Here is a 23581-nt window from a genome sequence, read left to right as displayed (position 1 = left end):
CTTTCAATCAGTTGTCACAGCTAAAGAAAAAATGAGAATCTCAATGTCTGTTCTCTAGGACAGAATTTGGCAAACTATGTCGTGACAGCTGAAATGGGATATCTATATAGGGCAGGGGGCAAAGAAAATCATCTCTTTCATATTTCTTGGAGTAATAGAAACAGCATCTTAAAATTTTAAAAATTAAGAAAAAGACATTTGTAAACTTCAAGCTTTCAATGTCTTAAGTAAGTTCAAAATCCAATGTGGCATCTTGTTTACATTTGTATACTCCTTTGAGACAGTATTTCTGTTTCTAAATATAATCAAAGAGAAAGAGGCCAATAAACTTTTATTATAAAATATTGTACATGGCAGAAGTCAAAAAGTCACTTAAATTTCAAAGGTAATTAGTTATTTTAATTTAAAATGCATCCTCTAAGGCTTTTAGTGTTGATGATGTGAGATTCAGTCTGACACTAAGTAAAGACTACAATGAAGCTAGAAAGAAAGAAGACATCTCAGAATAACAATGTTTTAAATTAATTATGAGAAACAGTGAGCTGGCTAGCCAAGTAAGAAAATAAAATAATACATATTTTTACATTTGATGTTCCTTCTTGATTATTTGGTTTTATGCAATTATTAAAATTATGGTGTCAAAGAAAATTGGCTACACAGTAAGGTTTTACATAGTCATATATATTTAGAGCAGGTTTAGCTCTACATATAGAACATTGAATCTGTGTTTCACAAAAAAAAATAAACCTTATTAATATGTCACAATTTATGTATTTTTGCACAAAGTATATTTTTATAAGAAAACTATTTGCTTGAAAACTATAAGTCATTATGTTGTTTAGTTGTTAAGTTATGTCCAACTCCTTTGCAACACAATGGACTGTAACCCAGAGCCTCTTCTGTCCATGAGATTTCCCAGGCCAGTTGAGCCACTAGTGAAGCCTGAGCTACCAGGGAAGCCCCAGTATATTTCCCTATTTCTGGCAAAAGTAACATTTGATGAAGTTTAAATATGTCTGCCATTCTAATTGTACTATTCAAATATAAATCATACTCTATTTGAAATTACTGTGATTTTTAGCCTAGTAAGTGCCACATTCGTGAAATTGCCTGTAGTAAACTATTTTTGGTCTATATTTGAACATTTCTTAAGGTTATACTTAATATTTGTGTATACAATTTGCTTAATTTTGTTCTATATACTTATTCTTAAAAGATGAGGTTTAATTTTTAAGTTAATGGTCTGAAAAGAAGCTACTTGTAATACTAATGATTTATATGATTTACACATAATATGGGCTTCCCTGGTGGCTCACAGGTTAAAGCGTCTGCCTCCAATGCGGGAGACCCGGGTTCGATCCCTGGGTCGGGAAGATCCCCTGGAGAAGGAAACGGTAACCCACTCCAGTATTCTTGCCTGGAGAATCCCATGGACTCGAGAGAAGCCTGGTAAACTACAGTCCACGGGGTCACAAAGAGTCGCACACGACTGAGCGACGGAACGGAACACATAATATATCCTATTAATGAATAAGTGTGATGTAGTAAAACCTAATATTTTATATTTTATTCTGATTTTTATTATTATCAGTATAAAACATCCAATCAACTAATATCTAAAGCAACCATTAAAAATAGGACATACTAAATCACCTTGGGGATATTAAGAATATATTGCTTTGTTGATCCAACTTGAAATATAGATGGGACAAAATAGAAATCTAGAAGAAGTACTTAGAAATTGGGAACAAAATGCATTCACAAGGCAATTTATGTGATATGCACGCACACTCAGTTGTGTCTGACTCTTTGGGACCCCATTGACTATAGCCCTTCAGGTTCCTCTGTCCGTGGGGTTTCTCGGGCAAGAATACTGGGGCAGGTTGCCATTTCCTACTCCAGGGGATCTTTCTGACCCAGCACAGTCTCTAATGCTTCCTGCACTGGTAGGCAGGTTATTTACCTCTTGTGCCACCTGGGAAGCCCCAACTTATGTGATAAAAAACATTAAAATATAAAGAAATATAGAAAATAGAATAATAGGTGAAAGTCAGTGGTAGAAACTTCAATCTATAAAGTAGAATTTGAAATGACTGATTTGTTTTTAAATGTAATTTTTAAATATCAAAGAAAAAGACTTTTGTTCTTAAAATGAGACCCAGATAAATGAATCCACTTATTATTTCAGGAAGTTCACATTTGAGACATGGTCATTTCTATGCATACCATATATTTCATACCAGGCTGTGTACACTATTTCATGATTCAGTTCAGTTCAGTTCAGTCGCTCAGTCATGTCGGACTCTTTGTGACCCCATGAATCACAGCACGCCAGGCATCCCTGTCCATCACCAACTCCCGGAGTTCACTCAAACTCATGTCCACAGAGTCGGTGATGCCATCCAGCCATCTCATTCTCTGTTGTCCCTGTTTCCTCCCACCCCTAATCCCTCCCAGCATCAGACTCTTTTCCAGTGAGTCAACTCTTCGCATGAGTTGGCCAAAGTATTGGAGTTTCGGCTTTAGCATCAATCCTTCCAATGAACACCCAGGATTGATCTCCTCTAGAACGGACTGGTTGGATCTCCTTGCAGTCCAAGGGACTCTCAAGAGTCTTCTCCAGCACCACACTTCAAAAGCATCAATTTTTCGGTGATCAGCTTTCTTCACAGTCCAACTCTCACATCCATACATGACCACGGGAAAAACCAGAGCCTTGACTAGACGGACCTTTGTAGGCAAAGTAATGTCTCTGCTTTTTAATATGGTATCTAGGTTGGTCATAACTTTCCTTCCAAGGAGCAAGCATCTTTTAATTTCATTAGGGGATGTTTAATCTTGCCAGTCAACACCAACACTATTTTAAAAATATTCCTATACTTTAAAAGTACTTCAGTTCAGTTCAGTTCAGTCACTCAGTCGTGTCCGACTCTCTGCGACCCCATGAATCACAGCACGCCAGGCCTCCCTGTAAGGCTCACTAAAAAGCATCCAGAAAATATAGGAGATAAAACAGCCTATTGGAAGCTGGAACATATTAGACTGGTCTGTTTTGCCCACACTTTTATATCAGCAATAATGGTTAGAGATTTTTTTTTTACTTTAAGGCCCACTGAGAAATTATAATTACTATACTATATTATAATTACTATTGACGTGCTGTGATTCATGGGGTCACGGAGAGTTGGACACGACTGAGCGACTGATCTGATCTGATCTGATCTGATCTGATACTATACTATATATATATTATTTATACTATATAGGGAGATAAAACTTGATAACCAGTAAAAGTAAAACTTTGCTTCAGTCAGCTTGTCCTGAATCTTGAAATTCTTTTGATTTTTGTTTATTTAAGCCAGATAATTTTCAGTATCCAAAATAACAATTTAGAATGACCTTTTAGAAATCTTTACCTTTCCTCATTACTACCAAAATTAAAACGTTTAAAAAACATAAAGCTTCATACCTGTTCAAATGAGAAATTTGAGCACATTGCCTTTACTTTTCCATTGCAAACTTTCATTAAAATTATAGAAAAAATCTCTTATTTTAAATATTAAATGTATAGTACTACTGAAGTAAAAAATGCATAATTGAACAAGATGTGACTAGTCTCAGAGTTTCTCCTCCAAGATATTAACTACAAAAGGAAAAATAATAATGCACAGGCAGAAACTCAGAAGACATCTGTTGAGCTGATTGATGAATGATGACATCACCAGTAATGACAACTCAAAATCATGGACCCCTTGATACGACACACAGAGAAAGGGAACCATCTCTGTTGTGCTATTATAGCCAAACATGCCTAACTTGATTCCAAACATGAAATAATCAAGCATATAAATTGAGAGACATTTTACAAATTATAACATATTGGTACTCATGAACAGTGTCAAAGTTGTGAGAGATAGGAAAGAATATGAAATTGTTACAATCTGGAAGAGACTAAATAAAGCCTGATAACAATAACAACTAGTGTGAGATCCGATTTAGGATCCCAAACAGGAAAAGAATGTTAGAGAAAACAACTGGTAAATTTTGTGCAGAGTGTGTAGTTTAGTGAGTATTCAGTTCAGTTCAGTCGCTCAGTCGTGTCCGACTCTCCGCGACCCCATGAAGCACAGCACGCCAGGCCTCCCTGTCCATCACCAACTCCCGGAGTTCACTCAAACTCATGGCCACAGAGTCGGTGATGCCATCCAGCCATATCATTCTCTGTCGTCCCCTTCTCCTGCCCCCAACCTTTCCCAGCATCAGACTCTTTTCCAATGAGTCAACTCGTCTCATGAGGTGGCCAAAGTATTGCAGTTTCAGCTTTAGCATCAGTCTTTCCAATGAACACCCAGGATCAATCTCCCTTAAAATGGACTGGTTGGATCTCCTTGCAGTCCAAGGGACTCTCAAGAGTCTTCTCCAACACCACAGTTCAAAAGCATCAATTCTTCAGCGATCAGCTTTCTTCACAGTCCAACTCTCACATCCATACATGACCACGGGAAAAACAATAGCCTTGACTAGACGGACCTTGGTTGGCAAAGTAATGTCTCTGCTTTTTAATATACTATCCAGATTAGTCATAACTTTCGTTCCAAGGAGTAAGCGTCTTTTAATTTCATGGCTGCAATCTGCATCTGCAGTGATTTTGGAACCCAAAAAAATAAAGTCTGACACTGTTTCCACTGTTTTTCCATCTATTTCCCATGAAGTGATGGGACCAGGTGCCAATATCTTTGTTTTCTGAATGTTGAGCTTCAAGCCAACCTTTTCACTCTCCTCTTTCACTTTCATCAAGAGGCTTTTGAGTTCCTCTTCACTTTCTGCCATAAGGGTAGTGTCATCTGCATATCTGAGATTATTGATATTTCTCCCAGCAATCTTCATTCCAGCTTGTGCTTCTTCCAGCCCAGCGTTCCTCATGATGTACTCTGCATATAAGTTAAATAAGCAAGGTGACAATATACAGCCTTGACGTACTCCTTTTCCTATTTGGAACCAGTCGGTTGTTCCATGTACAGTTCTGACTGTTGCTTCCTGACCTGCATACAGGTTTCTCAAGAGACAGGTCAGGTGGTCTGGTATTCCCATCTCTTTCAGAATGTTCCACAGTTTATTGTGATCCACACAGTCAAAGGCTTTGGCATAGTCTATGAAGCAGAAATAGATGCTCTTCTGGAACTCTCTTGCTTTCTGCATGATCCAGCGGATGTTGGAAATTTGATCTCTGGTTCCTCTGCCTTTTCTAAAACCTGCTTGAACATCTGGGAGTTCATGGTTAACATATTGCTGAAGCCTGGCTTGGAGAATTTTGAGCATGACTTTACTATCATGTGAGATGAGTGCAATTGTGCAGTAGTTTGAGCATTCTTTGGCATTGCCTTTCTTTGGGATTGGAATGAAGACTGACCTTTTCCAGTCCTTTGGCCACTGCTGTGTTTTCCAAATTTGCTGGCATATTGAGTGCAGCACTTTCACAGCATTATCTTTCAAGATTTGAAATAGCTCAACTGGAATTCCATCACCTCCACTAGCTTTGTTAGTAGTGATGCTTTCTAAGGCCCACTTGACTTCACATTCCAAGATGTCTGCTCTAGGTCAGTGATCACGTTATCGTGACTATCTTGCTCGTGAAGATCTTTTTTGTACAGTTCTTCTGTGTATTCTTGCCACCTCTTCTTAATATCTTCTGTTTCTGTTACGTCCATACGATTTCTGTCCTTTATCGAGCCCATCTTTGCATGAAATGTTCCCTTGGAATCTCTAATTTTCTTGAAGAGCTCTCTTGTTTTTCCTATTCTGTTGTTTTCCTCTATTTCTTAGCATTGATCACTGAGGAAGGCTTTCTTATCTCTCCTAGCTATTCTTTGGAACTCTGCATTCAGATGCTTATATCTTTCCTTTTCTCCTTTGCTTTTCGCTTCTCTTCTTTTCACAGCTATTTGTAAGGCCTCCTCAGTTAGTATTATTGTACTAATAATTTTTGTTCTTTATAACTATAATATGGTTCTATATATATGTATATTAGTTCAGTTCATTCACTCCGTTGTGTCCGACTCTTTAAGACCCCATGAATCACAGCATGCCAGGCCTCCCTGTCCATCACCATATCCCAGAGTTCACTCAGACTCATGTCCATTGAGTCAGTGATGCCATCTAGCCATCTCATTCTCTGTCGTCCCCTTCTCTTCCTGCCCCCGATCCCTCCCAGCATCAGAGTATTTTCTAGTGAGTCAACTCTTTGCATGACGTGGCCAAAGTATTGGAATTTTGGTTTTAGCATCAGTCCTTCCAATGAACACCCAGTACTTATCTCCTTTAGAATGGACTGGTTGGATCTCCTTGCAATCCAAGGGACTCTCAAGAGTCTTCTCCAACACCACAATTCAAAAGCATCAATTCTTCATCAATCAGCTTTCTTCTATATGTATATATATATTAGAGAAAGCAGGGTGAAGAGAAGCTCTAATTTTTGCAGCTATTTTATTAGTCTAAAATAAGTTAAAATTAAAATATGAAAAAAACCCAGAAATTTAGCAGCATACAAAATGGTGGCGGAAGAAGTGGAGGGGAAAAGTGGTGAATAAGAAGACCCAGTATAAGCAGGAAGAGATTGTTTTCTTTTCTATTTTTTTGGTAAGACCAGAAAAACTGGGCTTCCCTGGTGGCTCAGATGGTAAACAATCAGTCTGCAATGCAGGAGTCCAGTTCAGTCACTCAGTTGTGTCCAACTCTTTGCAACTCCATGAATCACAGCACACCAGGCATCCCTGTCCATCACCAACTCCCAGAGTTTACCCAAACTCATGTGCATTGAGTTGGTGATGCCATCCAGCCATCTCATCCTCTGTCGTCCCCTTCTGCTCCTACCCCCAATCCCTCCTAGCATCAGGGTTTTTTCCAATGAGTCAACTCTTCACATGAGGTGGCCAAAGCTATGGAGTTTCAGCCTCAGCATCAGTCTTCCCAAAGAACTCCCAGGACTGGTCTCCTTTAGGATGGACTGGTTGGATCTTCTTGCAGTCCAAGCGACTCGCAAGAGTCTTCTTCAGTACCACAGTTCAAAAGCATCAATTCTTCAGCGATCAGCTTTCTTCACAGTCCAACTCTCACATCCATACATGACCACTGGAAAAACCATAGCCTTGACTAGATAGACCTTCATTGGCAAAATAATGCCTCTGCTTTTTAATATGCTATCTAGGATGGTTATAACTTTCCTTCCAAGGAGTAAGTGTCTTTTAATTTCATGGCTGCAATCAGCATCTGCAGTGATTTGGGAGAACCCCAAATAAAGTCTGACACTGCTTCCACTGTTTCCCCATCTATTTTCCATAAAGTGATGTGACTGGATGCCATGATCTTAGTTTTCTGATTGTTGAGTTTTGATCCAACTTTTTCGCTCTCCTCTTTCACTTGCATCAAGAGGTTTCTTAGTTCCTCTTCACTTTCTGCTGTAAGGGTGGTGTCATCTGCATATCTAAGGTTATTGATATTTCTTCTGGAAACCTTGATTCCAGCTTGTGCTTCTTCCAGTTCAGCGTTTCTCATGATGTACTCTGCATATAAGTTAAATAAGCAGGGTGGCGATATACAGCCTTGACATACTCCTTTTCCTATTTAGAACCAGTCTGTTTTTCCATGTTCTAACTGTTGCTTCCTGACCTGCATATAGGTTTCTCAAGAGGCAGATCAGGTGGTCTGGTATTCCAATCTCCTTCAAAAATTTCCAAAGTTTATTGTGATCCATGCAGTCAAAGGCTTTGGCATAGTCAATAAAGCAGAAATAGATGTTTTTGTGGAACTCTCTTGGTTTTTCCATGATCCAGCAGATGTTGGCAATTTGATTTCTGGTTTCTCTGACTTCTCTAAAACCAGCTTGAACATCTGGACTTTCACGGTTCATGTATTGCTGAAGCCTGAAATGTTAGATTCCTATTACATAGGAACCTGAAATGTTAGGTCCATGAATCAAGGCAGATTGGAAGTGGTCAAATAGTAGATGGCATGAGTGAACTTTGACATTCTAGGAATCAGTGAACTAAAATGGACTGGAATGGGTAAATTTAACTCAGATGACCTTTATATCTACTACTGTGGGCAGAAATCCCTTAGAAGAAATGGAGTAGCCATCATGGTCAACAAGAGTCCAAAATGCAGTACTTGGATGCAATCTCAAAAAACAGAATGATCTCTGTTCGTTTCCAAGGCAAATCATTCAATATTACGGTAATCCAAGCCTATGCCTCAGCCAGTAACACCTAAGAAGCTGAAGTTGAACGGTTCTATGAAGACCTACAAGACCTTTCAGAACTAACACCCAAAAATGATGTCCTTTTCATTATAGGGGACTGAAATGCAAAAGTAGGAAGTGAAGAAACACCTGGAGTAACAGGCAAATTTGGCCTTGGAGCACGGAATGAAGCAGGGCAAAGGCTAATAGAGTTTTGTCAAGAGAACGCACTGGTCATAGCAAACACCCACTTCGAACAACACAAGAGAAGACTCTACACATGGCCATCACCAGATAGTCAACACTGAAATCTTATTGATTATATTCTTTGCAGCCAAAGATGGAAAAGCTCTAGCCAGTCAGCAAAAACAAGACCAGGAGCTGACTGTGGCTCAGATCATGAAATCCTTATTGCCAAATTCAGACTTAAATTGAAGAAAGTAGGGAAAACCACTAGACCATTCAGATATGACCTAAATCAAATCACTTATGATTTTACAGTGGAAGTGAGAAATAGATTTAAGGGAGTAGATCTGATAGAGTACCTGATATACTATGGTCGGAGTTTCGTTTATTGTACAGGAGACAGGGATCAAGACCATCCCCATTGAAAAGAAATGCAAAAAAAAAAAAAAAAAATTGCTGAGGAGGCCTTACAAATAGCTGTGAAAAGAAAAATGAAAAGGAAAGACAGAAGCATTGAACTCAGAGTTCCAAAGAAGAGCAAGGAAGTTAAGAAAGCTTTCCTCAGCATTCAATGCAAAGAAATAGAGGAAAACAATAGAATAGGAAAGACTAGAGTTCTCTTCAAGAAAATTAGAGATACCAAGGGAACATTTCATGCAAAGATGGGCTTGATAAAGGACATAAATGGTATGGACCTAACAGAAACAGAAGATATTAAGAAGAGGTGGCAAGAATACACAGAAGAACTGGACAAAATGACCCAGATAATTACGATTGTGTGATCACTCACCTAGAGCCAGACATTCTGGAATGTGAAGTCAAGTGGGCCTTAGAAAGCATCACTACGAACAAAGCTAGTGGAGGTGATGGAATTCCAGTTGAGCTATTTCAAATCCTGAAAGACGATGCTGTGAAGGTGCTGCACTCAATATGCCAGCAAATTTGGAAAACTCAGGAGTGGCCACAGGACTGGAAAAAGTCGGTGTTCATTCCAATCCCAAAGAAAGGCAATGCCAAAGAATGCTCAAACTACTGCACATTTGCACTCATCTCTCACGCTAGTAAAGTAAAGCTCAAAATTCTCCAATCAATGCAGGAGACCTGGGTTCAATCCCAGGTTGGGAATATGCCCTGGAGGAGGGCATGGCAATCCACTCCAGTGTTCTTTCCTGGAGAATCCCATGGACAGAGGAGACTGGCAGGCTACAGTCAATAGCGTCAGAAAATAGGACAAAACAGAGCAACTAAGCACTCAGAGAGGTTAGGATTCAAAGCAGGAGGAAGCCAAAAACTCAGAACCTAAACAGAAGGAAACCAGTGAAGAGGTAAGACTTTTTATTTCAAACAGAACTTAAGCACAGTCATTAAATGTAAATCCAGGGTGATTAAAAGTACAACCTTAGGCTATGCATTTCCTGTCTCTCACAGCAGTTACCTGGGAATAAAGTGTCAGGAACAGTATTATTAGCTGTGTTAAAACATGTTCCTGATGGGCATGAAGCAATGATTTTAGACAATTTAGAATTTTTCTGTTTGAGATTGTGACTAAGTTGACATAGAGTGGATCTAGAGTAGTTCTGCTGCTGCTGCTGCCAGGACGCTTCAGTTGTGTCCAACTCTGTGCGACCCCATAGACGGCAGCCCACCAGGCTTCCCCATCCCTGGGATTCTCCAGACAACAACACTGGTGTGGGTTGCCATTTCCTTCAACAATGCATGAAAGTGAAAAGTGAAAGTGAAGTCGTTCAGTCATGTCTGACTCTTCGCGACCCCATGGACTGCAGCCTACCAGGCTCCTCCGTCCATGGGATTTTCCAGAGAGGGTACTGGAGTGGGTTGCCATTGCCTTCTCCAAAGAGTAGTTCTAGGCATTGCTATTTAATAAATGGAGCAGTGGATGTGGGGTAGGGGGCAGACAACAGATTTTTAATTTACAGTTAAATTTGTCATCTATTCACTTTTCTATGAACAGTTGACTATTCCTTGTGGAGTTGTACTTTCCATAATATAGACATTGCACTAACATTTGTATCCTCTGTCTACTGTGGGTTTCCCTGATAGCTCAGTTGGTAAAGAATCCGCCTGCAATTGCAGGACACCCCAGTTAGATTCCTGGATCGGGAAGGTCCCCTGGAGAAGGGATAGGTTACCCATTCCGGTATTCTTGGACTTCCCTTGTGGCTCAGTTTGTAAAGAATCTTCCTGCTATGGGGGAGACCTGGGTTCAACCCCTGGATTGGAAAGATCCCCTGGAGAAAGGAAAGGCCACCCACTCCAGTATTCTGGCCTAGAGAATTCCATGGACTGTATATCCATGGGATCTCAAAGAGCCTGACAGGACTTTCACTTTATCTTTCTACTGTGCTGTTTTCTGTTATTTGTGTCACTTGTCCATACATTCACATTGACTTCCCTGGTGACTCAGTGGTAAAGAATCTGAAAACAAAACAAAATAACAACATTCTTATTAGTTTGAACAACAAATAAAAGGGAAGGCATTGCCTTTATCATCTTGCCACTGAATTCTCTTTCAATGAGTATTTAATCTAGGCAACAGAGAGTGGGACATGACAAAATGTCTCTATCCCTTCTTTTGGTGGACAAGGATTCTCTCTTTAGCTAAGACATCTGATCTATCATGTGACACCCATTGAGTCTTAAGACACTTTCACCAGCCTTAGAGCTGATAATTTGCTCAGACACCAGCACTAAGTTATCTCTGTCTTCTTCATGAAATACTTAAATGTAACTTTTTTTTTTTTAACTTTTTATTTGTGTAATCATAAATGCTTCTCCTAGGAAGTTTGGAAAACTTAATTCAGAGGAAGCTCACATATTCCAATTAAATTTAAAAGCAATGATAATCTTATTTTATCAAAGAAAATAAGGAATCTCATTATTTATATATTATGAATATAACCAAATTGGTATTAAATGCAATTTGGGTCTGCTTGCCATTAGCGCAGCAAAGCTGATTTAGTCACACCTAGTTGTGGTGAAGGAAAATACAGCTTTCATTGCAGGTTCCAAGCAAATACAACAGACAGCTCATACTCATAACACCCAAACTCCCTGATGGCTTTCACTGAAGCTTTTAGAAAAGCAACATTTGGGATGAGAGCTGCAGGGTATATGACTTTCCTCTGACTGGTCGGTATTGAGGTAACAGGGTAATGGTTCAGGAATCTCAGTCATCGACCTTCTGATTCGAGCTAATCGGGGTCTCTTTGCTTGGGCTCAGCATGTAGTTACCGTACTTTTTCTTCTTGTGGGGACAGTCTTAGTCCTGTAGAACAACTCAAAGGTACATGTCAGATTGTATATATATCCCTTGAGAAGAAACTAGGACTCCGTTTTATTGCTAAATTATTGTCATTACTTTTCTATTTTCTTTTCATTTGTTTCTGCATTCTCTCACTTCTTTAATTATTAACTGCTTGTGGCAGCTCTTGGAAACTCAGGGAAGACCTAGAAGACTTAGAGCTTATTCTACAAACAACAAATGGGGGCAACAGAGGGCCTTTTGCTCCTATTCAGTTTCAAATTTTTTTATTGTTAATGTTATTACTTTAAAAATTATTTGAATTTTTGGTTAAATCTTTGAAAAAAGTTTACAGCAATAAAAAAATTCACCCATGTGGAAACTGAAACAGTTTCATAATTTTCTAAATTGAGCTTTGGAAAAAATTTCTAGATGATGAGAACTATGTAGATATTTTGGAAATGAGCTTCTGAAATTCCTTAAAATGTCCTTTACTTTTGCTCTCAACAAATATTGTATATGATTTCCATCATAGTTTCTTTCCAACCAAAGGCCTAAATTAAACAATCTGCCAAATAATAATTGATTTATACATTTTGTCCTGAGGGAAATTAGCAAAATATTCATCAACATGAATATCCTGTCAAAATCTTTAATGCTTGTGGCAGTTTTATCTTAACTGTAATAAAGTATATATACTGGATTTCATTATTTTTCAGAAATTCTAATTCAACTTTAATTAAAAATGGAATTACTTATATTTTCTCCTGTAAAAGCACATTTAAAAGTATTTTTATTTGCTTAGGGAAATCTTTATATTTGATTAAAATATTTAGAGACTATTATTTTACATCAGTTCAGTTCAGTTCAGTCGCTCAGTCATGTCCGACTCTTTGTGACCCCATGAATCGCAGCACGCTAGGCCTCCCTGTCCATCACCAACTCCCAGAGTTCACTCAAACTCATGTCCATCGAGTCCGTGATGCCATCCAGCCATCTCATTCTCTGTTGTCCCCGTCTCCTCCAGCCTCCAATCCCTCCCAGCATCAGAGTATTTTCCAGTGAGTCAACTCATTGCATGAGGTGGCCAAAGTATTGCAGTTTCAGCTTTAGCATCAGTCCTTCCAATGAACACCCAGGATTGATCTCCTCTAGAATGGACTGGTTGGATCTCCTTGCAGTCCAAGGGACTCTCAAGAGTCTTCTCCAACACCACAGTTCAAAAGCATCAATTCTTCAGCGCTCAGATTTCTTCACAGTCCAACTCTCACATCCATACATGAACATGGGAAAAACCACAGTCTTGACTAGACTGACCTTGGTTGGCAAAGTAATGTCTCTGCTTTTTAATATGCTATCCAGTTTGGTCATAACTTTCCTTCTAAGGAGTAAACATCTTTTAATTTCATGGCTGCAATCAGCATCTGCAATGATTTTGGAGCCCCAAAAAATAAAGTCTGACACTGCTTCCACTGTTTCCCCATCTATTTCCCATGAAGTGATGGGAACAGATACCATGATCTTTGTTTTCTGAATGTTGAGCTTCAAGCCAACCTTTTCACTCTCTTCTTTCACTTTCTTCAAGAGGCTCTTTAGTTCTTCATTTTCTGTTTTAAATATGGTGTCATTTGCATATCTGAGCTTATTGATATCTCTCCTGGCAATATTGATTCCAGTTTGTGCTTCATCCAATCCATCATTTCCAATGATGTACTCTGCATGTAAGTAAAATAAGCAGTATGACAATATACAGCCTTGACATACTCCTTTCCCCATCTGGAACCAGTCTGTTGTTCCATGTCCCGTTTTAACTGGTGCTTCTTGATCTGCGTACAGATTTCTCAAGGGGCAGGTCAGGTGGTCTGGTATTCTCATCTCTTTAAAAATTCTCCAGAGTCTGTTGTGACCAAAAAGTCAAAGGCTCTGGTGTAGTCAATAAAGCACAAATAGGTGTTTTTCTGGAATTCTCTTGCTATTTCTATGATCCAACAAATGTTGGCAATTTGATCTCTGGTTTCTATGCCTTTTCTAAATCCAACTTGAACATCTGGAATTTCAAAGTTCACATACTGTTGAAGCCTGGCTTGGAGAATTTTCAGCACTACCCTTACTAGTGTGTGCAATAAGTGCAATTGTGTGATACTTTTAACATTCTTTGGAGTTGCCTTTATTTGGAATTGGAATGAAAGCTGACCTTTTTCAGCCCTGTGGCCACTGCGGAGTTTTCCAAATTTGCTGGGATGTGGAGTGCAACACTTTCATAGTATTATCTTTTAGGTATTGAAATAGCTCAACTGGAATTCCATCCCCTCCAAAAGTTTTGTTCATAGTGATGCTTCCAAGGCCCACTTGACTCCTCATTAAAGGGTATCTGGTTCTAGGTGAGTGATTACACCATCGTGATTATGATCTAGCTGGAACTATAACTGAGACATCAAAAGGTTATCCCACCATTCTGTCAAGCCAGATATTTCAGAATGGTAGGGAACATGGTTAGACCAGTAATTCCATGGGAATGGCACATTGAATTGAGTTACTGGATCAGAAACAGTACTTTGTGGGATAGCATGATGATGGATAATGCATTCTAAAAATTCACAGAAGATAGTTATGATATGAGCATTGTATGAAGGGAAGGCAAATCTGATATCAAGAGTGAATGTCTATTTCAGTAAGAATAAAACGCAATATCTTCTATGGTGGAAAATATAGTCCTCCTTTTCATTGTTCTTATTGAAAATGTGTGTTTTCTTTATTTCCTTAAATATTATAAAATTTTATCAATTTCATTTTTATCTGTACGAACCAGTTGCTTTTAAATATAGTTCCTTTTTTGAACACATTTTAGTCAGTTCTAATGAGGTAGATGAACCTAGAGCCTATTGTACAGAGAAAAGTACTTCAGAAAGAGAAAAATATCATATACTAATGCATACATATGGAATCTAGAAAGATGGTACTGATAAAATTATTTGCAGGGCAACACTGGAGACACAGACATAGAGAATAGACATATGGACATAGGCTGGGAGGGGAAGGAGAGGCTGGGATGTATGGAGAGAGTAACATGGAAGCATACATAATCATGGGCTTCCCTGGTAGCTCAGATGATAAAGCATCTGCTCGCAATGCGGGAGGCCAGGGTTCGATCCCTGGGTCAGGAAGATCCCCTGGAGAAGGAGATGGCGATGCCAATCCACTACTCTTGCCTGGAAAATTCCATGGACTGAGGAGCTTGGTAGGCTACAGTCCCTGGAGTTGCAAAGAGTTGGACACGACTGAACAACTTTCACTTTTTTTCATACATTCCGTCCCGTCGCTCAGTCTTGTCTGACTCTTTGCGACCCCGTGGACTGTAGCCTACCAGGCTTCTCCGTCCATGGGATTCTCCAGGCAAGAGTACTGGAGTGGGTTACCATTTCCTTCTCCAGGGGATCTTCCCAACCCAGGGATCGAACCCAGGTCTCCCGCATTGGAGGTAGACACTTTAACCTCTGAGCCACCAGGGAAGCCCCATCATATGTAAAATAGATAGCCAATGGGAATTTGCTGTATGACTTGGTGAACTCAAATCAAAACTCTGTATCAACCTAGAGGTGAGGGAGGGAACATAGTTATACTTATGGCTGGTTCATCTTCATGTTTGACAGAAACCAACACAATACTTTAAAGCAATTATTGTGCAATTAAAAATAAAATTTAAAAATATAGGTTTAAAAAGAAAAAAAAAGAAAAAAATTCCTTTTTACATTTTTATTTTTTTTTAATTCTTTATATTGTCCTTAATTCTAAGTAAATGAATTTTAACTCTTAAGCTATAAGGTTAGGTAATGGATCTCCTTTTTTAAATATAAAAATGCAAAAGCAAGAGTTTCATCCATGTACTGCTTTTGTTGATATAATATTTTATTACAATGTAATCAAAGCATTTTCATCCTTACACAGGAACCATGCTAATCTTCTCTGTATCATTCCAATTTTGTGACAAAGAGAGCACAAAATATCTTCTAATTTAACTTGTCAGTTCTTTGACATAGGCATGTTTAGAAGAGTTTGCTTACTTTATACATATTTATGGAGTTTTCCAATATTTTTAGTTACTGTTTTTTGTTATTGAGAAATAATTAATTTTCTTTGGGGAGAAGATTCACATTGTATAGTTTCAATCTATTTTAATTTGTTGAGACTTGTTTTACAGCCAGTATATGTTCTAGCATAGTAAATACTCCTTGTGCTCTTTCAGAGTGTAGTTTACCTTTGCTGGCTATAGTAATCTACATACATCAATTAACGTAACTAATTTATATTCTTTAAATCTTCTATATTTACTAACTAATTATGCTTACTTATTCTGTCAGTTACTTAAAAAGAGGTGTTGAAATCTTCAATTTTCATTTTGGATTTGTCTGTTCCTAATTTCACTTGTGTCACTTTTGCTCATGTGTTTCGAAGCTATATTTAAATGTATACACATTTAGGACTGTTATATTTTCTTGATGAATTGACTCATTTATTAATGAAATATCTTTCTTTATCCCCGGGAATATTCACTGTTGTCAGGTAACTTTTACTCATTTTACCACTTTAGTGTTTGATTATTATTTTCCATGTAATTATTTTTCCCATCCATATTACTTTTAATGTGCTCATCTGTTTTCATAAGAAAGTAAGTCTTATTTAGCATGAAACAGTTTGTTATTAAAAAAAAATAATAATTGAATGGGATCCTTTGAATACTATCACTGTCTAAAATTTATAAATTATAAGCACACTTGGGAATAAATTGGAAGTATTCAGGTATATTCTCCATAATCCAAAGCTAATGGACGAATTGTGTTTTGGAAAAGTAGGAAATTAAAAAGAAAAATCTGGGAAATTCAGTTAGTGATATAGGTAGACCTAAGATGTTCTACCATTGATTTGAAGCAAGTTTTATTTATGCTTTTGCTGGATCTTAGTCAAATTCTCAGGAAAAAAGAAAGTTGATTTGTTTAGCTCTGATATACATTCCAGGGATCCCTTGGTGGCTTAGATGGTAAAGAATGCAGTGCAGAAGACCCGGGTTTGAACCCTGGGTTGGTAAGATCCACTGGAGAAGGGAATGGCTATCCACTCCTGGCAAATCTCATGGACAGAGGAAACTGGTGGGCTAGAGTCCATGGGGTTGCAAAGAATCTGAAACGACTGAACAACTAAACAAGAATGCACACATATATTCCCAGTCCACTTACCTATATTTGGGGAAGGAAAGGAGGAGGTCACATAACAAAAATGGATTACCAGTGTTAGCAGTTTGCTTAGTAGAGAGACTGTAGCAATACTCAAAATATCACCTTCTACACCATCTAAAAGGAAAGATCCTATTCAGATATCCTTCAGGGATTGATAATCATACTTACCAGTTCTTTGCAAGTTACATTTGAATCATTTAGTATTTGTTTGTTCTCATAAGACATATAGATTCACTGAAAATAGTAAATTGCCTTTTGTTCCATTTACTTAGTTTTTGAGAATATTATTTTATTCACCTCCTACTGTTCCACATCTGTGTTGGATATCAGTGTTATCAATATTATTTTTATATCCAAAGGCACATCATTTATGATTTTTCTTCTGAGACAACTCAGCTGGCATGATCTGTTCATCTGCTAGGATCAGCACTGGTGAGTCCCTGGGAATACTGCACAACTACAATTCAGTAATTTCCTAGATCTCCCATCCTCAGAATTCACTTCAATGTCATTGAGAATACACTGTAGAACAAATATCTTTTTTCCTACAGCATGATACAAACTGACGTGAATATTTAAGCAGCCTTCATAACTGGGTAATTTTAGTTTAAGCTTTAAAATCTTTAATTCCTGACTAGGATAAGAATTCTGAGATAAAAATAATTTCCAGCAATGATATTAAAGGTATCACTTTCTTGGACTGTAATTTGTCTTTGATGAGTTTTTTCTGAACTAGTAATCATTTTATCATTATTATATACAGTTTTTAACACTTTGGAGGCACTTTAATAAAAGACAACATATCTAGATAAAATATTAAGTTAAAAAAACTAGCCAAGAAAGATGACATTCAACTTATAAGAATTACAGAAAAAGAAATTAGGAAATGAAGAAAGAATAAAAGGTAAAAAGGATCTTCACACAGTTGTAGATTTCAAAGAAACACAGCTGATGAAGGTGACTTCTTTATCCTCATTCCCAAATATTGTCCCTTTTCCTCCTTTATTGGGTTATCTTAATGAATAACCATATTAATTATTCCTCTCTAAATAAACCAGTTTTCAGTATCTATATAATAACCAATTCAAATCAAAATATCATCATCCTGCACCCAGATAATGACATATCCTCCTAAGTATAATTTTTCCAACACAATTATACCCTCCAGTTAATTCTGCATTAAAGCTCTTCTTATTCTAAATTTCAAGTATTAGTTCATGATACTTCAGTAGACTTCCATGTCTTTAATACATAGCTTTAGTTTCCTGGAACACCTTTGTTGTTTAGTCACTCAGTCCGGTCTGACTCTTTGTGATCCCATGGACTGTAGCACGCCAGGCTTCCCTGTCCTTCACCATCTCTTGGAGCTTGCTCAGACTCACATCCATTGAGTCGGTGATGCCATCTCCATCTCATCCTCTGTCATCCCCTTCTCCTCCTGCCTTCAATCTTTCCCAGCATCAGGGTCTTTTCTAATGAGTCAGCTCTAATTATTTTCTAATTATGTAACAGTTTTGGAGATCATTTCTAACTTTGCTTATTTAATTAGGCAAATAAAATATTCAGAATAAAAAAATTGGATAAAATGAACTCTGAATTTCATACTTGAGATTTTCCATATTTGTAAATATTGTATATATAAAAAAACCCAGAGAACCTCACCAATTTTAAATCCAGAGCAGAACTTAATCAATTTGCAAGAATATTGCCCCTGCTTCTTCCTGGACTTTCCAACAATCCTGTATATGAAATCAAAGAATTTCTGTCCTATTTTGTACCTAGGAGTAAAGAGATGGTATCTTATAATCCCTTCTATATTTTGAGAACTTGATTTTGCAGTAAATTATTTCAGTTCAGTTCAGTTCAGTTCAGTTGCTCAGTCTTGTCCAACTCAGCGACCCCATGAACCACAACACGAAAGGCCTCCCTGTCCATCACCAACTCCCGGAGTTCACTCAAACTCATGTCCATCGAGTCAGTGATGCCATCCAGCCACCTCATTCTCTGTCGTCCCCATCTCCTCCTACCCCCAATCACTCCCAGCATCAGAGTCTTTTCCAGTGAGTCAACTCGTCGCATGAGGTGGCCAAAGTATTGGAGTTTCAGCTTTAGCATCAGTCCTTCCAATGAACACCCAGGACTGATCTCCTTTAGAATGGACAGGTTGGCTCTCCTTGCAGTCCAAGGAACTCTCAAGAGTCTTCTCCAACACCGCAGTTCAAAAGCATTAATTCTTCGGCGATCAGCTTTCTTCACAGTCCAACTCTCACATCCATATATGGCCACTGGAATTTAGTGACCTTCTATTAACAGACTATAAGGTTTTCTATATAAATGAAAAATAAATCCCATCACTAATGAAGAATATAACTAAATTTAAAGGTATCTAGAGTTCTTGGATTTTTTTCTTCATATTCATTTGGATCATTTTTCTATTAAATCAGCACTTATTTAAAGCATAAAGTAACTTAAGCATTCTTGGAAATAATGGTTGTACAAAATAATATGTGCCTGCTCTTAACTCTCAAAATTTCTCTAGGGTCTTGGCAGCATCTTACACCTTTAGGTTTTACATTTTATATCCAGTTTTTATGCAGGCTTTTTGTGCAATTAGCATTTTTTTTTATCGCTCACAAGGCTCCAGACAATATGCATTTGCCATTAAATATGTATATATCAAGTGTTTCTCAGGATCCCAGAAGTAAAAATAAATAAACACTTTCTGTATTTGGCAGATTTTAGAAGGCAACTATTTATTCAAAAGTTTGACATGAATAGAATGTTTAGCGTATTTTCCAAATACATAACTTTGAAAGCAAAGCAAAAGAAGACACATCCTAATAAACTGTGTTAACAAAGATTTATGTGATGAAGATAATTACTGGCTCTCTGTACTTGTCTTTGGTTTAAATATCTGATAGCTAAAAGTTATAATCTTATTTAAAATTATCTTAACTATTTTATGCATTAAAGGCATTTCCAGTATTTAAATTTAAATCATCACATCACATCCCAAGTGATAAATACCACTGTACAATAGTAATAAAATTTATTTGTAAAATCTTATTGCATCATAAACTTTGGAGATCAGCAATGTGTTGATCTGCTTATTTATATATATATATATATATGCATTATTTCTAAGTCTGCCACCTTCCACATGATGCTAATTTAAATTTCAGGGTGGTCTGTCAGTGTTTCATAATATCACAATTTAGTATCCATGTGTATTCTTGGTTTTATAAAATTTTAAATTTCCTCCCCCTTCTACCACCCCATCAGTGACATCATGCTACCTAGTATCTCAGATTCACAGTCTGTAAATGTGAAAACAATTCAATCTGACCACTCATATTAAGCAAATGTTTCTTTTGACTTTTCACCCCAACTCATGACATCTTTTTACTTCTACTTCAATTCTGCCTGAAGTTTTGATGTATCTTGATATCACCCTCAACTATGTAAATGAACTTTGATTGACCAAGAATATCACTGTAATTCTTTCACCCTTATAGGAAATTTAGTTGAATTTGTTCAGAGTAAAGGTGAGGATACATTTTCAGTGTTGAGAAAGAACATCTCTTCCTTTTGAAAGTAGAGATATTTTGATATATCTGCAAGCACCTCTGCCATTTCTGGAAGGTCCTCCTCAGGCCATACAGAAACACGGAGAAGGGCAGATCTGGGAGGAACATGATGAATCAGAACCCTTGATAATACATTAGATCAAGTCATATTTGAATTTGACTTGAATTTGAGAATATTTCATATCCTCCTGAAATTTACTTAGACTGATACATTGTGATTTTAAATATTATTCTAAAATTTATATAGCATGTTAAAGGAAATGGAATAGTCAAAATAGTCAAAATGACTATTAATCAGAGATAAACAATTAAAAACAAATTTGGAAGATTTGTAATATCTGATTCAAGACTTATTATAGACCTACATTAATCAAGACAGTGTGGTATGGATGAAAATACAGATTCATAAACAGATGAAACAAAACAGAGTCCAGAATTAAATCCAAGTAAGTTAATTAATGGATCTTTGAAAAGCTGCTAAGAAAATTAAAAGGAAAGATAGTCCTTTTGCTTGTTGGTATGAGGTATATTTGATGCCCAATATTATATAAATTTTAGGAATGCAACATAGTGATTCTCAATTTTTAAAGGCTATACTTCATTATAGTTATTATAAAATAATTAGCTATATTTTCCCTATATTATGCAATATATCCTTGACTATGTAGTAGTTTGTGTTCTTAATCCCCTTCCATTTCCCTCTCCCCTGGTAATCAAAAGTTTGTTCTCTATACCTTTGATTCTGTTGTTATATTCACTAGTTTACATTTTTAGATTCCACAGATGTGATATTGTACAGTAGTTTTCTTTCTCTATCTCACTTACTTCTCTTAGTATAATACCTTCCAAGTCTATGTTGTGGCAAATGAAATATTTTGCTCTTTTTTATGGCTGAGTAGAATTCTGTTGTGTATGTATGTGTGTATATACATATATACACCACATCTTTATCCATTCATTTGTTGATGGACACAAGTTGTTTCCATATCTTGGCGATTGTAAATAATGCTGCTCTGGACATTGAGGTGCATTAATCATTTTGAATTAGTGTTTTCTTTTTTTCAGATATTTACCCAGGAGTGAAATTACTGGGTCATATGGCAGCTCTGTTTTTAGTTTCTTGAGAAATTTCCATCTTATTCTCCATAGTGGCTGCACCAATTTACATTTCCACCAAGAGTGTATGAGGGTTCCCTTTTCTCCACTCTTCACCACTATTTGTTGTTTCTGTTCTTTGATTTAGTTGTTCTGATGGGTGTGATGTGCCTTTCTCGGTTGACTGATAATGGTAAGCATTTTTTTATTTTTTTATGTGCCTGTTGGCCATCTGTAAGTCGTGTTTAAAAAAATCTTAGAGGCAAGAGCCTATAGGACTGGATCTGCTTAATTATCTGTGGCCTGGACTACTGCGTGGACAGACTAGCTTTATGAAATACCCCTCACATTGTCTTCTTATTAATACGTTGCAACATTTCTCTTTTAATGGAGCTGAAACCAGAAACAATTTCTCCATTTATTCCATCTGTGGTGCTTAGAAGTCTGTAATTTGAGGTCTGGACAAAGGTTGACTGCCTATACCCAGGTGTTTATAATGAAACTGGTGTGTAGCAGATTATAGAAGGTTGACCGATATTATTTGATAAATCATTTTCTGAGGAGTTGTAAGTAAACAAAAGAGGTCAATTCCTGTTAAAGTAACTTTCAATATCAAATTGTAGTCCTTTTTTTTTTTTTATAACTGAATAAGAGGATTAGATTTTAAAAAGTATTTTCTGATTTTGGAGTTTTTCTTTTTCTGCATAGTAGATTAGAAAATCTTTCTGGTATTTACATTATTTTCTAAACTATGAAGCATGAATGATAAGATTATTTATGAGATATAAAATTGTGAAGCATGGTTAAGTTTGCACTTAGTAATAAAGTATTTCCACAGCCAGCTATACATTCCTTATCCCATTATGTAACATTTACATTAGAAGTTGTTAAATTTTAAATAAAAGCATAAAAGTAATGTACCACTTAGACTTATGGTACTTGTGTATGATATCATGTGGTTTAGCTGTGATTTTTTAAGCAATAGCATACATAGTGTAGATTTTTGTCTATACATACACAGTGTTCAGTTTGGTTTGGGTTGAAATATAGTTTTTATAATTAATAAATTTTATTCTTTAGAATCTTTTCTCATCTGATAATATGGGAAAATGCAATTTTATATTTGACAAATGTGTTTCATCTCATTCTATTGCAGGATAGGTATCATGATTCTAAGTTAACATTTTTTAAAATTTTCATTATGTATTGGGCAATGTCATGCAATAAAATTTACGTTTAGTGTGTCGTGTGAAGTCTGCTGCTGCTGCTGCTAAGTCACTTCAGTCGTGTCCGACTCTGTGTGACCCCATAGACGGAAGCCCACCAGGCTCCCCCTTCCCTGGGATTCTCCAGGCAAGAACACCGGAGTGGGCTGCCATTTCCTTCTCCAATGTGTGAAAGTGAAAAGCGGAAGTGAAGTCGCTCAGTCGTGTCCGACCCTTAGCGACCCCACGGACTGCAGCCTACCAGGCTCCTCCGTCCATGGGATTTTCCAGGCAAGAGTACTGGAGTGGCTTGCCATTGCCTTCTCCGTGTGTGAAGTCTGAGGGTCCTTAAACCTGAAGAATGAAAAGCCAGATTCTTGTAGCATGTAACTAGTTATAGCATGTAGAAATCTATGATCTTCACATGAGGTGCATTCCTCAATATATAATTCAGTGTAAAACAGGATGTTTGAGAATCATTTAAGTCCACTTAAATTATTGTCTTGTTCATTTTGAAAAAGAAAAAACCTCAGACAATTAGAGGTTGGTTTAAACTGTATCTTCTTTTATATCCCATTTACCAAGTAGTTTACAACAGTGAGAGCAAGTTTCAGTACTTATGTGGAAATTATTACACTAGGCAAATATTATTATTTTATTTTGGCGAGCAGGCACATAATCATTTGTACACGTGTTCTTGTAAGTTTAGAGGAATTCCACTTTCCCTTGCACAAATGACATGTTTGAAAACAAATGAAATTGCTTCATGGCAGATAAATTAA

General features: G+C 37.1%; 1 non-coding gene across 1 annotated transcript; it reads right to left on the bottom strand.

The window, feature by feature from the left end:
• Positions 1-15581: 15581 nt before the first annotated feature.
• LOC129553576 (U6 spliceosomal RNA) lies at positions 15582-15687 on the bottom strand. The gene has a single exon (XR_008685495.1). It is a non-coding gene; the product is annotated as a U6 spliceosomal RNA (small nuclear RNA).
• Between the last annotated feature and the right edge of the window lie 7894 nt (positions 15688-23581).

Source organism: Moschus berezovskii, chromosome 1 (assembly GCF_049115385.1).
Source record: "Moschus berezovskii isolate FMDL1 chromosome 1, NW_MosBer_1.0, whole genome shotgun sequence".
Lineage (NCBI taxonomy): Eukaryota > Metazoa > Chordata > Mammalia > Artiodactyla > Moschidae > Moschus > Moschus berezovskii.
This window is presented reverse-complemented; position numbering and strand designations above follow the sequence as displayed.